The sequence below is a fragment of the Artibeus jamaicensis genome, unplaced genomic scaffold (genome assembly GCF_021234435.1).
Source record: "Artibeus jamaicensis isolate MK-2021 breed Jamaican fruit bat unplaced genomic scaffold, CSHL_Jam_final scaffold_537, whole genome shotgun sequence".
In the NCBI taxonomy this organism is placed as follows: Eukaryota; Metazoa; Chordata; class Mammalia; order Chiroptera; family Phyllostomidae; genus Artibeus; species Artibeus jamaicensis.
The window spans coordinates 11,252,814-11,267,126 of record NW_026522047.1 but is presented as its reverse complement, the minus strand read 5'-3'; positions in this window follow the sequence as shown (position 1 = coordinate 11,267,126).

Below are 14,313 nucleotides of genomic sequence, written 5' to 3'. Positions count from 1 at the left end.
TTCACTCATATAAGGTAATAATCTATTTCTTTCTTATTTGCATAACCTAGTTTGAACTAGAGTCTGTTAGGATTAATTTGTAAGGTAGTGATACAAGTGTCATTACCACTGCTGTGATTTCATTTTCATGTGCAGACAGTCATGGCTTTGGAATATTTGTTAATGCTGGGGGTCTCCAGTGACAGAGAAGCCCACCCAAGAAAGGAGGAGATAGCAGTGTTGTTAAATGCTGCAAGGATTCTCATAGAACTCAACACATCTATGAATGGACTTACTGAATTTGTTGAGAGGACCATATGAACAATGCTAGCTATGTCTAAATTATTATATGCCCACTTCATACACACGTTATACAATTTTTCAGAATTCCTAATTTTTGCAAATGGAAGAATCAATGAATTCAGTTTATTGTACCTAAACTGTTTCCTCTGTTTATTTTTCAGGCTGAGAATTATAATTTTGGTAGTAGAGTTGAGGGTTAGGGATTAATATGTCTCTATGTTGATGGTTTTAGAATGAATGCCAAGGGGTTATCCTAAATTTCTTTTCATTAGCCTCAAGAATAATACTAAATTTGAGTCGTTATTTTATTCATAAATTTGGGGCAAGGAGACCCATCTGCCATCACTTTTAGCAGGGGTTAAAGAGTTAGAAAGGAGAGTACATTCTGGAGATGCACAAGTAGGAGCTCAGAGGACATGACGAAGCTATGATAGAAAATTTAGAGCCACCAGCAAAAAAACAATATTGAAATCACTGGATAACTTACAGAAATAGTATAGGTAGAAAAGACATGAATGCTGACAATTGAGCTGATATATGGATTATGTTGAGGAAAAAGAATTAACAACAGGATTTGGCAAGATGGAGGTTATCTCTGATACTGAAAAAAACAATTTTAATGATCATATAGGCAGAAAGTTGAACCTTGTAGAGGTCAGGATTGATTCAATAACTGTAATAATAGTATTAGGACAGTAATAATAGTGACTTATAATGAAAAATTACATGTTTATGCAAAATATCTTTAGATTAAATAGTGGCTTGTATTATTTTATTTAAATATTGTCAAGTGTAATCTCTATGCTTTCTCTTGTTCTTTCATCCATTAGTACTTATAGGGAGGTCTACTATGAGTCAAGCCAAATACCTGTAGTAAGATATTATATTAAATGTCAATTATGCGATAGACTTTTATATGTTTATTGTATCAATAATTATATTTTATTATTTGTCCTCTGGTCTCAAATATTATCCTTAAAATGGCATGCATAATTTTAGATTGAAAGCTTTTCAATTTTTATAAGCTTGGATATCCAACTTCAGACTGTCAATTAAAATATGCACAATATATGTTTCAGGCATCTATATATTATATGGAGATTTTAATGTAATAGTTAAAAGTTATATGCTTACCTTAGTTTCTATTTATACTATGAAGTAAAGAGTTAAATTTGCATAAACACTAAATTGAATAACTGTTCAATTTTCCAATTCACATTTTCCAGATAGATAGATGTTTATTGACATTTCCTTCATTGCAGCATTGAGGAGATAACCAGTACTTCATTACTGACAAATAATGACTGATACATGCACAGTAAATTTTCTTTTCACATTTTACCTAAATAGGTATTTCAAAATTGTAAGTGAGTATGGAAATTTTATTTCTGGAACTCAATATGTTTTCTCTGAGACACTCTTTCCTGTTACCTCTGAAAAAAAGCAATCTTCTACTATTTATTTTTTTCTAGCTTTCTTTTATACAAATCAGCACAAGAAAAGAAACTGTTGGCTATGAAATGACTCTAGTTGATATGTAATTCTTGGGGAAAAATAAATGAATTGACTTTAAGGCTTACAATTTCCCATATTAGTTTTTGATAGATGAGGAGCTGTGTAAGCTCCCCAAAGTATATGTGCCAATCAAAACTCATTCCTGACCTACAACACATTTACCAGAGCCACACTGCCAATCATGAATTAAACTGCTGCAAATAGAGTGTTGTACCCTTCTTGTATTCTAATTATTCAAAACATTCACTGTGTATATTATTCCATGTTTTTATTATTTGCTATTTTATATCAATGACTATAATAGGCACTTGAAGGCTGAATACTACTAAATGTAAATTTATATTTTTCCTGTAGAGGTAAAATTGTTAAAATATTAATTTTCTATGAAAGTCTATTCCAGCTATTTTCAGAAACACAAGAGAATAATTAAACTCTATCACAGCCAAGCATTTAGTGAGTAGATGCAATAGGTCAAAATATTATGAATCCCTTCTGTCCCCTATTCCCTAAATGCAATTTTCACTCTAGCAGGGGCTTCATGGTTCTGTCACTATGCAGAATATGACTTGTAGCATTTGGACAGTTTATTTCCCCGAAGATTCATTGGCCATTAGTCTATCCTCTACAGGGGAATAAATTGGTGTCATATTTGTGACAGAAAGAAAGTTGACTGGTCATTGTTATGGATTAGTTAATAATCATTGGTAAGTAGAAAACAAATACAAATGATAGAAATTGTAATTGGTGTCTGCACATGACATATAAATGCTACTTGAGGTAATCTTATGAATCTCTTGCAAAATACATTACTCATATTTTGCTATTGCTCATTTGTAAGAGCTTCCAATGTGATTTAAAAACTCAAGTGTGGCTTTTGGTGCTTTGGAGCCAAGAAGAATTAATATTTTATTCTCATTCTTTTATGCGAAAAGAAAATAATTAAACAATATTTCCTCCTCCAAATTACCATAATTCTGTAAGATATGAAGCACAGGAGATTGAAATGATATCACTGCATTAAATGGATGTCCAAAAAGTCAAACAAAGATACACAGCATCTTATCAAAAGCAATTAATCTTTTTTTCATCGAGAGTATGACATTTCACTATGTAATTGCACAGGAAATTAAAACTCTTTTCATAGATTTAATAATGGATGAGATATGGGTTTTGGAATAATTGCTTTCATTGAGCTTTGTCATCCTAGGGCACGATACGCGACTTGCAGCCTGCACCCCCCCTCGGCGCCAAGATGGATTAGAGCTAAACAATGAGGGGCCCCACTCGGAGCCCACCAGGACACAGGCAGGTGCCAACCAGTCAAGCACAATTCTAACCATTTTATTTTTACTTTCAAATGAATTTCTTGGCCTGGTACATTGTGTTGTTCTGCTCTACGACTACATACGACAAGTTCCCAAGCTGACCTCCTTTTATAAACATACATAGTTTGTGTTGTGGCTATTGCTTTCCATGCACCTCTCTACACACTGTTTGAGTGTGTAAGTATCCAAGACATTGGATTTTGATTTTGGCATGATGAAAGATAAACTTCCATTAAGCAGAAAAATGGTGTTTATAAATGAACACAAGTGCTAAAGGTTTTCATGTTATATATTCTAAAGTGTGCGCATTATGGGTAGACTCATAGATGGATACATGGCTAGGTAGGAAGTAGATAGAAAGATAGACATACAGATACAAACTGTGTGTGTATGTGTGTGTGTGTGTGTGTGTGTGTGTGTAATCTGAGAAACAAACTGCATTGCTTTTTTCTTTAGAAATCATTGTTTTTTATCCTCCCTTAATTAATTGTACTTATAAATCAATATGTGGGAAATATTTCATGACCAATACTGGGAAGAAAAGAATTGCAGTGTCATTTTGAGAACAAAATTAAAGTTTAGCAAAATGGTGATAGAGAAGACATAACGATATTCAATTTCAAAGCTGAATACTCAGCTTAAAATCATACATTTTGCAAATAACAGAAAGATTGCTTGTAAGGTCAATTTCGTTGAAATAATATAGAATATCAAAGATCAAAAACATTAAAATCATGCATTCTGAATATAACAGTTCTTTTGTATGTAGTGGTGGTTCTATTAACATTTCTAAATAAAATTTAAGTCTAGATAATTTTCACTCAGAAAATTAGTTTGGGTATTTTCTACCAAACAAATTAGAAGCTCTGCTTAATTGGGAAACATCTCAGGTGCATGGTGGGAGCTGATAAGGGGAGTTTTCTCTGGAGTGTATCTGGAAAGAAAATAAAGTTATTTACTAGAGAAAAAATGCTGTCATGTTGTCCTTTTAAAAGATTTTTAAAAACCCCCAAATGTTAATTTTTTGTTCCCAATTCATGACATAATGTCATTTCATTGTATGCTTTTAAAATTCTCAATATTTCTGTATGTTACTGGTGTTTAAAAAATTCACTATATCAGAAACTTCTGCAGCTACTAATTCCTTGATAGACAGATGGACAGAATGCCAATTTCTAGAAAGAAGAGAAGGAGGAAAAAGAGGAGAAAGTAGGAGGAGGAGGATAGGAAAATGAGATGGGAAAGAGCAGAAAGCATGAACAAAAAGGGAAGAATAATTGTTTTCATTGAGCTCTGGCCCCCTAAGGCGTGCTACACAAACTGTGACATGCAACTCAAGCCTGTGTCAGCTCCAAGATGGATTAGAGAAAAACATTCAGCTGTACTATAGACTACCAAGAAGGAAGATGAAGAGGGGGAGAAAGAGGAGACAGAAAGAAAAGGAAGGAAAAAAGAGGAAAGGGGGAGGGAGAAGGAGGGAGAAGGAGGGAGAGAACGGCAAAAGCAGATGAAAGCCAAGGCTTGTATAAAATGACATATTTTTATATCAATTCGGTTATTATTGCTATTGCTGAACTCTGTGCTATTGTTTATTGGTGAAGCTAGTGGAAATAATTAAGTAGAGTTAAAGAAGCTGGTATTTTCAAATACTGCTTAAATTGTAAGAGAGCTCATTTTGAGCTTCGAAGCCAGGGTTTAGGCGGCGCAGGAATGAAAAGCACACAGGCTTTGGAACTGCTCATGTGTGGGTGGGTATTTTGACTTTATCACTCGAAACATATGAGTCTTGGATTTTAATTAGCTTTTCTGATCTCATATTGCATTAGAATAAAATTAGCATAGCCTTATCTCATACAACTCTTTGTGAAGTTTAAAGGAGATAACAAACCTAAAGTGTCTAACATTTCATGTTTATTTGCATTTCCATTCTCAAAAAAAAAATGGGTTCTTTCTTATTACACACTCACAGGGCATGCTTATTCTCTTGCCGGACAAGACCAAAACCACTTGAGGAACTGGGAATTTGACAGTGCAGGTCTATGGCCCTTGAGAGAAAGGCAACGCAGGGGAACTCTGCCATCACATTGACCTTCGACCTACAACCCTTCCAAATCGCACAAAGGTTAGTGGTGCCCAGTCAGAGAAGAGGTCTTGCTGGGCAGAAGCAGCTGGGATTGGAGCTTGGGGCCCTTGACGTGGTTGGTATTTGCAGGGCAGGGTGTTAGAAATGAGAGAGCTACTCAAAGAACCAAAAATCTGCTTTGATGCTTAGGGGTTCTCCTTAGTTGTTGGGCCAATAGTAAACTATGCACTTACAGTACTAGACTCTGAGGGTGTTTTGCTTGTGAGTTGTTTCTATTCTTAAAGAACAGCTCCTGGGAACTGTAAGCTAAATAGAGTGTTTGCAGGCTGCACAGTGTCTGGAATCATTAAAGTAAACAAAACCTTGCTGGAAACCTTACCTTGGATCTCTGGAAAGGCCAGGCTTTCCAGAAAGAAATGGGTTACTATGGATTGCTCTAAGCAAAGTCTCAGCCAAGTCTAAAAGCATACTTTGATAAATGAGGGGATAAAAAACTGTGGTACATCTACACAATGGAATATTATGCAGCAGAAATGAAGAAGGAACTCCTATCCTTCATGACAGCATAATCAACAAAACAAACAAGAAAGCAAAATAGAACCAGAGACATGGAAATAAAGAACAAACTGATGGTAACCAGAGGGGACAAAAGGAATAATGGGGGGAAATAGGGGAAAGTCCATCGAGAAACATGTACAAAGGACAGATGGACAAAGCCAAAGGGGGTAGGATCTAGAGTGGGAGGTGAGGATGGGCGAGACAGCGGGGCATGGTGTGGGGAAATGGAGACAACTGTATTTGAACAACAATAAAAATTTTTTTAATTAAAAAATATTATACCTTGGCAGGGTAAAGCTGAGCTGACGGTAAATTATCTCTTGCCAGAACAGAACTCCACACTCTTTAAAAGAAGGCAACATAATCCAGACTCTAAACAATGAGGCATCTACAATATCTAGCATATAATAAAATAAGTATTAGACATATGAGGACGCATCTAAATGTATCCATTACCTGAATAGAAATCAGTAAATAGAAGCTAACCTTGAGAGGACATAGATACTAGAAGTAGCAGATAAAGACATTAACACAAAATGAACTGGCATTAAAATCTCAACAGATAAAAAGAAACTCTACAAAGGAGAATTATAGAACAAAAGAACTCCAAAATGTTTATATACTCAAACAGATGCTATAAGAGATGGAAAAACAAGGGTATGACTATAAAAGACTTCTATTTAATGGTATATGGTATTTTGTGGCAACTTTGAAAGAAGTAAAGTTTTTAAAAGTGGGGAATGCAAGGTTCTTGAGATTATACAGACTTAGGGAAAATCATAAATTCTAATGGTTAATAATATACCAGTTTTAAATAGTCTTTTTTTTCAAATTAAGTATTTTATTTTTATTTTGATACATTGATAAGTATAACTGAGATATTTATCCTTGAATTTATGGTTTTTATTATATCTGTGGCTATTTTTAAATAAAAATTGGTTATTTCAACACAATATTGTTAGAATTTGTCTTTGCAGGATTCACTAATCTTTCTAGCTAAAGAAGATTCAACTTTTAATATTTAGGTAACAGACATGAAGATAAAGACATTAAAAATTAAATCATTCCTAAATAATGATAGTTTTCCTTTAGATGACAAAATCTCAACCTAGAATTCTGATCAAACTAAACAGAGTCCTCGGGGTCACCTGGGGAAGCCCATGAACTTTGCCCCTTTGCATAAAGTAATTGTTCTTGGCCCATGACACAGAACAGCACACGTTCTGCACCAGGCCCAGTCTAAACCCAGTGACCCTGCACCTCAGTTCTGACAACTGATCTGAGCTAGTCGTATCTGGATGCAGTAGTTCTGTTATTTCCCAGACACCTTACTATGAGCTCATTATTTGCTTACTCATAAATCCAAGAGTCTGAATGACACATTCCATTCTTTGAAACAGCTAAGAGGACATAAATAGAAATAATGTTTTCTTTTCTTGGATTATCATTACCTATTTTAAATTAGAAAGATTTTCTAAAATTGTCACATTTAGATGACCTCATATAACTAAAAGCTTAATGTATACTTTTTATGTACCTAAAACACACTGATATTAGAAAAATAGGACCCATGGTTCTGTGCATAGTGCTAAATAAAGTATTCGTAATGGCATACCATTTGGATTTGAGAGAAAGGCTGACTTAATCTAGTACCACTATTGGTGGAAAGGACTTATTCTGGTTATAAAAGTATTATTATTATCATGATTACTATTATTGTTATTATTTCTACTACTACTCCTAATTGTTTTACCTAAAGCTAATAGGGCTCAGTATCCCTGTTTTTGCTGATGATAGATCTGAATAATTTTCAGCAGGCCCATAACTTCATAAATCACATTGTGTAGAAGGTGCTTACCTATACACATCAGCAAGATGCTTTTTTAATATAAAGGCATTTTCATTAAACTTTTCTTTTATAGGTTTTATACATTTATTTCAGAAAGTGGTAATAGGTTTATATTTGTTCAGAAAGTATTAATATGGGCATTATAAAAGAAAATGTTTTACTTATGGATATATTACTTATATCATCCTAATTTTATTTTTACAGCAAATTAGAATTATATTTGTAGTTTAATTGATTTAAAAATAAATTAGTATTTTAGTGTTATTTTATTAAATTGCCTAATAAAGTTTCCCTGCTAAAAGATAAATAAAGATGTATTCCTTATAAACATGTATATATTATCCTATAAAATTAAATATAATGAATGCCAAATGTTTAATTGCCAGGTTTTACTGAAAATTAATCATTGGACCTTCTGCTCAATTATTTTTCCAGTTCAAATTTTGATGGTTATTTATTTTTCTCTGCTAGAGGCTGATCATAAAGTATGGGATATTATAGACAAATGAGTTTAACAAGCAAAGGAATGAGAGTTGGAAGAAATGCAGTTATTCCAGCTTTCTTTATTGACTTTATGGTATTTATTATTGTCATAAAGCATAGATTTTGAAACAATCATGAAATTGAACTTCCCTCTGTGGAGCAGTTTCTGTGGTTTGGGTGGCCATCCAGCAGACAGTCACAGCTTTTTTTTGCATCCGTAGTATGTAAATGCTTATAGTAATGTCAATGAGTTATAAAACATAAACATTGAAAGTTAAAGCATTTCCAAACCAAAATCAAAACTGACAGAAATAGGTGTGCACACAAATGCAATGTTAGATGCACAAATCCTACAAAACCTAGGTTGATTGTGGTTTATTTTAATTCTATATAATGAAGCATACTTACTCATAAATTTGCCATATTACAAAACATTTGTATATCTTAAAGAATAAGTAAGCAGTAAAATAATGCTGTTTCACTATCTTCAGAGTGGTTTTACAAAAGTATGTCCCCTAAGAACAAAGTCGGATCCTAATAATCTTAATAGAAATATAGAAACTGAAATAATAGAATTTATTGATAAGTAAGTAGTGAATGAGAAAAATGTATATGTTTTAAACTTGGACATGCCTTAGTTACTCACTCATGTTATACTATTTTTATTAACAAAATGAATTTTGAACCTGACCTCATATAATTTTGTAGCAAATTCAGATATGTGTATTATTTAAGTGCTTTTGTTTCACCTCTCAAATAATGATCTCACAATCACACAGGTTATTGCGACTTGTTAGAATTTATATTTATAGCTGAAAATGTGCAAGCATTCAGATTTATTTTACTCTTCAGGATAGTAAGAGGGGTGAGCAGATAAACATTAAATTTAAATGTTAATAAATCAAATAGTATTATTTTTATATTTGGTTGAGATATGAGAAATATGTCTATTTCGAATTAAGTAAAATAAACATATATATGTCTTCTTAATTCTAATAGGTTTGAAGAAAAGTAAAAATATGTTTTAGACACCAAAAATTATAATTTAGGAAGCAAAGTATTTTACCTACATCATAAAAGTGTATAATAACAAGCAGTAATGACATGTTTTTTTAATGTGTCAGTTTATATTTAAATAAATTCAAAGCCATATTCCTATGTGCCAGATCCATGCTTAACACAATTATGTATTTTTTAAAATTTGATAATAAGGAAATTTTCATTTAATAGAGGCTCTTCTTTTAACAAGAGGACAGAGACTTTCAGTATTTGGAAATCCAAACAAATTCAACCACTGAGAGGCAGAGAGGAGAGAGAGACGGAGTGTTGAGGAATATGGGAATTAATTTCAGCAAAACTGCAATTTACACAAGGAACTATATACATTCTTTTGCTTGATTAGCAATAACTATAAAGGTCAAACCTCTTCCCAGTTTATTACAGAGAATTAATCTGGGATGCAATAAAACCATCCGTGTTATTAGACATGCAGACAGAATTAAACTTTCCTAGGCCTTGAAGTCTAGGTAAGGTAATATTTATTTGAGCATGTTTAAAGACAAAATATCCTGGATTATGAGGTTGGTTAAGATTTAGTAAGTACATATGAAAACCAAGTGGTTAGAGGGGATGGGTCTTGTGCTCTATATACATTGATATGATCCCCTGATGTTAAGATGACAGAGGACATTGGGGAGGGAAACTAGAAAAAAGAATACTTGGAAAGGCCATGGCTGGCTAAAGGATCCAGGACTTGAGTATAATGTATCACCTCCATCTCATGCAAGACTGGGAGATGGCAATACACAGATCACATTTAAGATAAAATCAGGGAGGTTTCAGTGAGGGCCTGGCAACATTATGCTCTATGCTCAGAATTAACATATAAAAATGGAAATGTCTACCTGTGGTGAAAGAACACGCAACTTGAACCATGTGAGACCCTGAAGAGAAGTGACCCGCAGAAGTAGATGCTTCTTGCATCAAGTAGATGCAAACTTGATTGGCAAGTTTTTAGGAGACAAGAAAGAAATACACTTTGCTGGACATATAGCGAGGATATCTATGTCTCCATACATCATAAAGATGTTTGAGGACAAGGGGTGGTAACTTATGATTATTGTAATTATACACATAAAGTCACAACTTGAAAATAATATCTTCATTATTAGTTTTTCAATGTTTATATTTTTCTATATAAACACAAGATTCAATTGATTTTGTAGAAATATCAGTGTACATTTTATATGAGGTGTGTCTGTAAAAAGTCCAACTATTGTTAATATAATGAGAATGGTTTGCAAGACATAGATACAACCTGGTAGCCAAGGAGAGTGGACTAGAATGTTCATGTGTGAACAATGACAACTTCACTGTACTAGCCAGTGGGGACAGTAGATGCTGTTCAGTGAGCATGCGCACTGTGAGGCCATCACATTAAAAATGATTGAGTGAGTAGAGCAATGAATCTGCATCAAGTCTTGCATTAAGCTTAAAAATTCCTCTGTGGAAACTATTCGGATGATGCGGAATGCCACAGCTGTGGGCAACTGGTGATAGGCAGCTTCATCACTACAACACACCTGCTCATACATCACATCTCATGCCGTTTTTTGGTGCAACATCAAACTACCCAGGTGACTCAGCCCACCCCACCCCCCGCTACAGCCCAGATCTGGCACCCTGTGACTGATGGCTTTCCCAAAACTAAAATCAAATTTGAAAGGGATTTCAGGCCTTTGATGAGATTCAGAAAACTATGATGGGGCAGTTGATGGTGGTTCCAACAAAGGATTTTGCCATATTTTGAACCCTGGAAAAGATGCCAGGAGAACTGCGTCAGGTCCCAAGGTGCCTTTGAAGGGAACCTAGCTGTCATTGTCCTGTGTACGGTGTTTCTTATATCTTGTATCTACTACAGTAAATGTCTCTATTTGGCATAGTAAGTAGATGGATACTTTCTGGACAAACCAGTATATTTGTATGCCATAAGTATACAAAGATAAATTTTTATCATATCTAAATTATATTCTCTGTTGACAGTGTTCCATCAATAGCTTATGGAGGACAGATAGATATGGTATTTCGCCGATGTTGGTTACTATTTGGATGGAAAGTGTTATTTCTAAAAGAGGTTACATAGTTGTATAAAATATATATATATTTCTTTTTCTTAGTCTAAATTATCTTTTGGCTACTGGCATTGAACACTGTAAAATATATATTTTTTCAGCAAGATAATACCAAGATTTCTCATATGTGTTAGGTAAATGAACACAGTTTCAGTGGAAGTAGTAGACTTTTAATTTAGACATCAACAGCCCTTTTCTGTGGCCTTTAGATCATCCATTAGCACACATCTAGAAGAAAGTTTAAAATTTATACTCTAAGTAAGTTCCCAGCTTTAGTGAGAAGTCCTCCTCCAGTCCCATCATGGCTTCACGACTTCAGCTAGAGAGCCACAAAGGAGACTTCAAAGGACCGCTGAAGGTTGAAGAAAAGGGTTCACCGATTTGAAGAGAAAAACAGCATAGGAACTCCGAAGGTGATGCTTGCATTAGCTGTAGACAATGCCACAGAAGGGACATTAAATAGATCGAGAACAGAGAGTAGAAGTGATCAGTGAAGACACTTTCTGCTGAAAACTAGAAAACTAGAAAGAAAAACTAGAGAGAAAAGCAAGTGAAACATCCCTGGATAGGCTCTGCTGCTGTTAGCCAACGAAGTAAACTGGGAGTGTTTTTTATACCACTAATGACCGTAACACAGGAAAGAAAAGAAGAAAAAGAATAGTATAATTTGCAAGGTTAACAGCCGTGGTGGCCAAGAAGAGAATATAGGGAGATTATAAAGGGAGAGCAGTTTAGCTCTCTTTTTTCTTACCTTTAAAAATTTTTATTTTTAATTTTGCATCCTTTTGGACATAGCTGTAATATTTGAGGAAGGCAAATCTGTGGTTGGGCTGATGAGTAAGAATAATGAACAAAATCAGTTTTCAAAAGAAGTTACAGAATACACTGCATTCTCAAAAAAATCACCTATCAAAATTAGATAAACAAAGAAAGATCAAATGCTATTCATATGTGGAGAAGAGCAGAGGGAGGAGATGGGAGGTAAACAACCCCAATAAAGTGGTAACTCTGCTTAGGGACAAAATATGAATACATCAGCACAACAAAACAAAAAGGTAAACAGGATTAGAGGTACAATGTCAAAATACATTTTAAGTATCTTTAAAGACAAGTACCTTTCTATACTGTACACGGAAGAGGACAGTGAGCTTCCTGTTTATATTGGCCTCCAGTTCTGTTACTGATGGCCAGCAACATTTTTTTTTGGATCAGTGTTTTATGGCTGCCTATGGTTGTTGTGTCCTAGAGTGTTATAATTCAAAAAATACACATGCACACACACACACATACGTATGTATATGTGTGTGTGTATATATATATATGTGTGTAGGTATGTGTATATATGTGTGTGTGTGTATATATATATTCACTTAAATAGTCCACAAAAATGAATGAATTATATTTAATAAGAACAGTGACAAGGAAACAAAGGTCAAGGTAATAAATTTGAGTTAAATAATTTGTATTAATTTATATACCTAACAATGGTCAAAAATTTGGGCTCAATGTATCATATAAATATTTTAAATTACTTAACAAATGGCATAAACTGTCCTCATTATTTTCACATTTGCATGCTAAAGACATAATCAGAGGTATAAAATAATTAATATAAATATGTAGAGAGAGCAAACTGCATTTTTCTCTAATATGAATGTCAGTGTTGGTAATTATGAGAATTTGAGCTTACAACACTGTGTGTTTTGTTTTGAGAGGTTTGGCTTGTAACCAGCATCACTGGCATGATCTGCTTTTTTATGTGAAATTAAACATGAAATAAATACATCCGAAATTAACCCAAATAAATAATAATCCTGAAATATGTCATATGGGAATTTAAGACTAAAATGTACAACTCAGGTACTCTTGCATAAATAAATAAATGAAGTTCCTTTGTGAACCTAAATATATTCACATTCACTTAGCATCCCAACATTCTTTTTTTTTTTACATAAGCACAGTTTCAATTGAATTTGTAGAAATAGTGATATACATTTATGTACTTATATGTGATAAATAGACTAAGCATTTTTGTGTGTGTTTCAACCCTTTTGAATAACATCTTTTAGTTCTATGGTATATTTTTTTTACATCCATTCATTCCAAGTGTGACTTAGATGACTAAATTCTGAAATGTATTGTTGGGCAGTGAATTCCATGGACATCAGTACACTGATACCCTTCGTTTGCTGTTAACATCTGTTCTTTGTTTGGAAACATGGACAGAACATCTTGACAATGAACAAAGAATTTAATAAGTCCTGATATAGCAAGGCTGGCAGAATCTTCGCCATCGGGAAACGAAAAGTGCTTAACAGAATAGATGTCTGCACTAGAGAGGACAAATGGTGGCTTGCTCACAGTGGCGGCCATCTAATGGGAAGAGTTTAATGTATGTAGCCAGTCACTAGGGTGAGTGATGCTCCCTGGAGAAGGGTGCCCTAGAGGAGCATAGACCGGCTTCTGCTTTCTGTAGGTTTAACATTAGCAGCAGCAGTAAACAAGCTTTGACTAAGGCATACTTGTTTGTGGAGCTCTTTTCTAAGTTCAAACTCTAGGAGCATGGCCCCTTTGCGTGTGGGTCTGTCGGGTAAGCACCAAAACGTTTGATGAGAAAAGCAGACTAGTATTCAAAGGATAAATCACATGGTCCACCCCAATATAAATGAACTTTTCTGCCATGAAGAAATAGAGTGACTGTTCACAAGATGACAGACATCTGCGTACTTGGTGCTCATTCTGAGAAACTCAACCACATACCCCTTTCATTGTGTAGTCTTGTGAGTTCTCACCATCATTTTTTTTCTAGTCCCTTCCCAACTACGCAAACCAATAGGCAACAGTCACGATTTCGCATCCATCTCAAACTCTTGCCATTTCTCCTTTAAAATAAAATTGCCTAACTAGCTCTCCTGCCCAAATTTCCTCTCTGATTGTCCTTCAGGGCCAGCCATGACAGAGACCGAAGTGCCACCACAGACCACTTGTACCCCATGGCAGAGTTTCACACTGACCCATGAGGTATTTTGCTTCCTCTCTCAGCAGCTCGTAGTGAACACCTCCTGATGTCACCCGTGGCATGGAGAG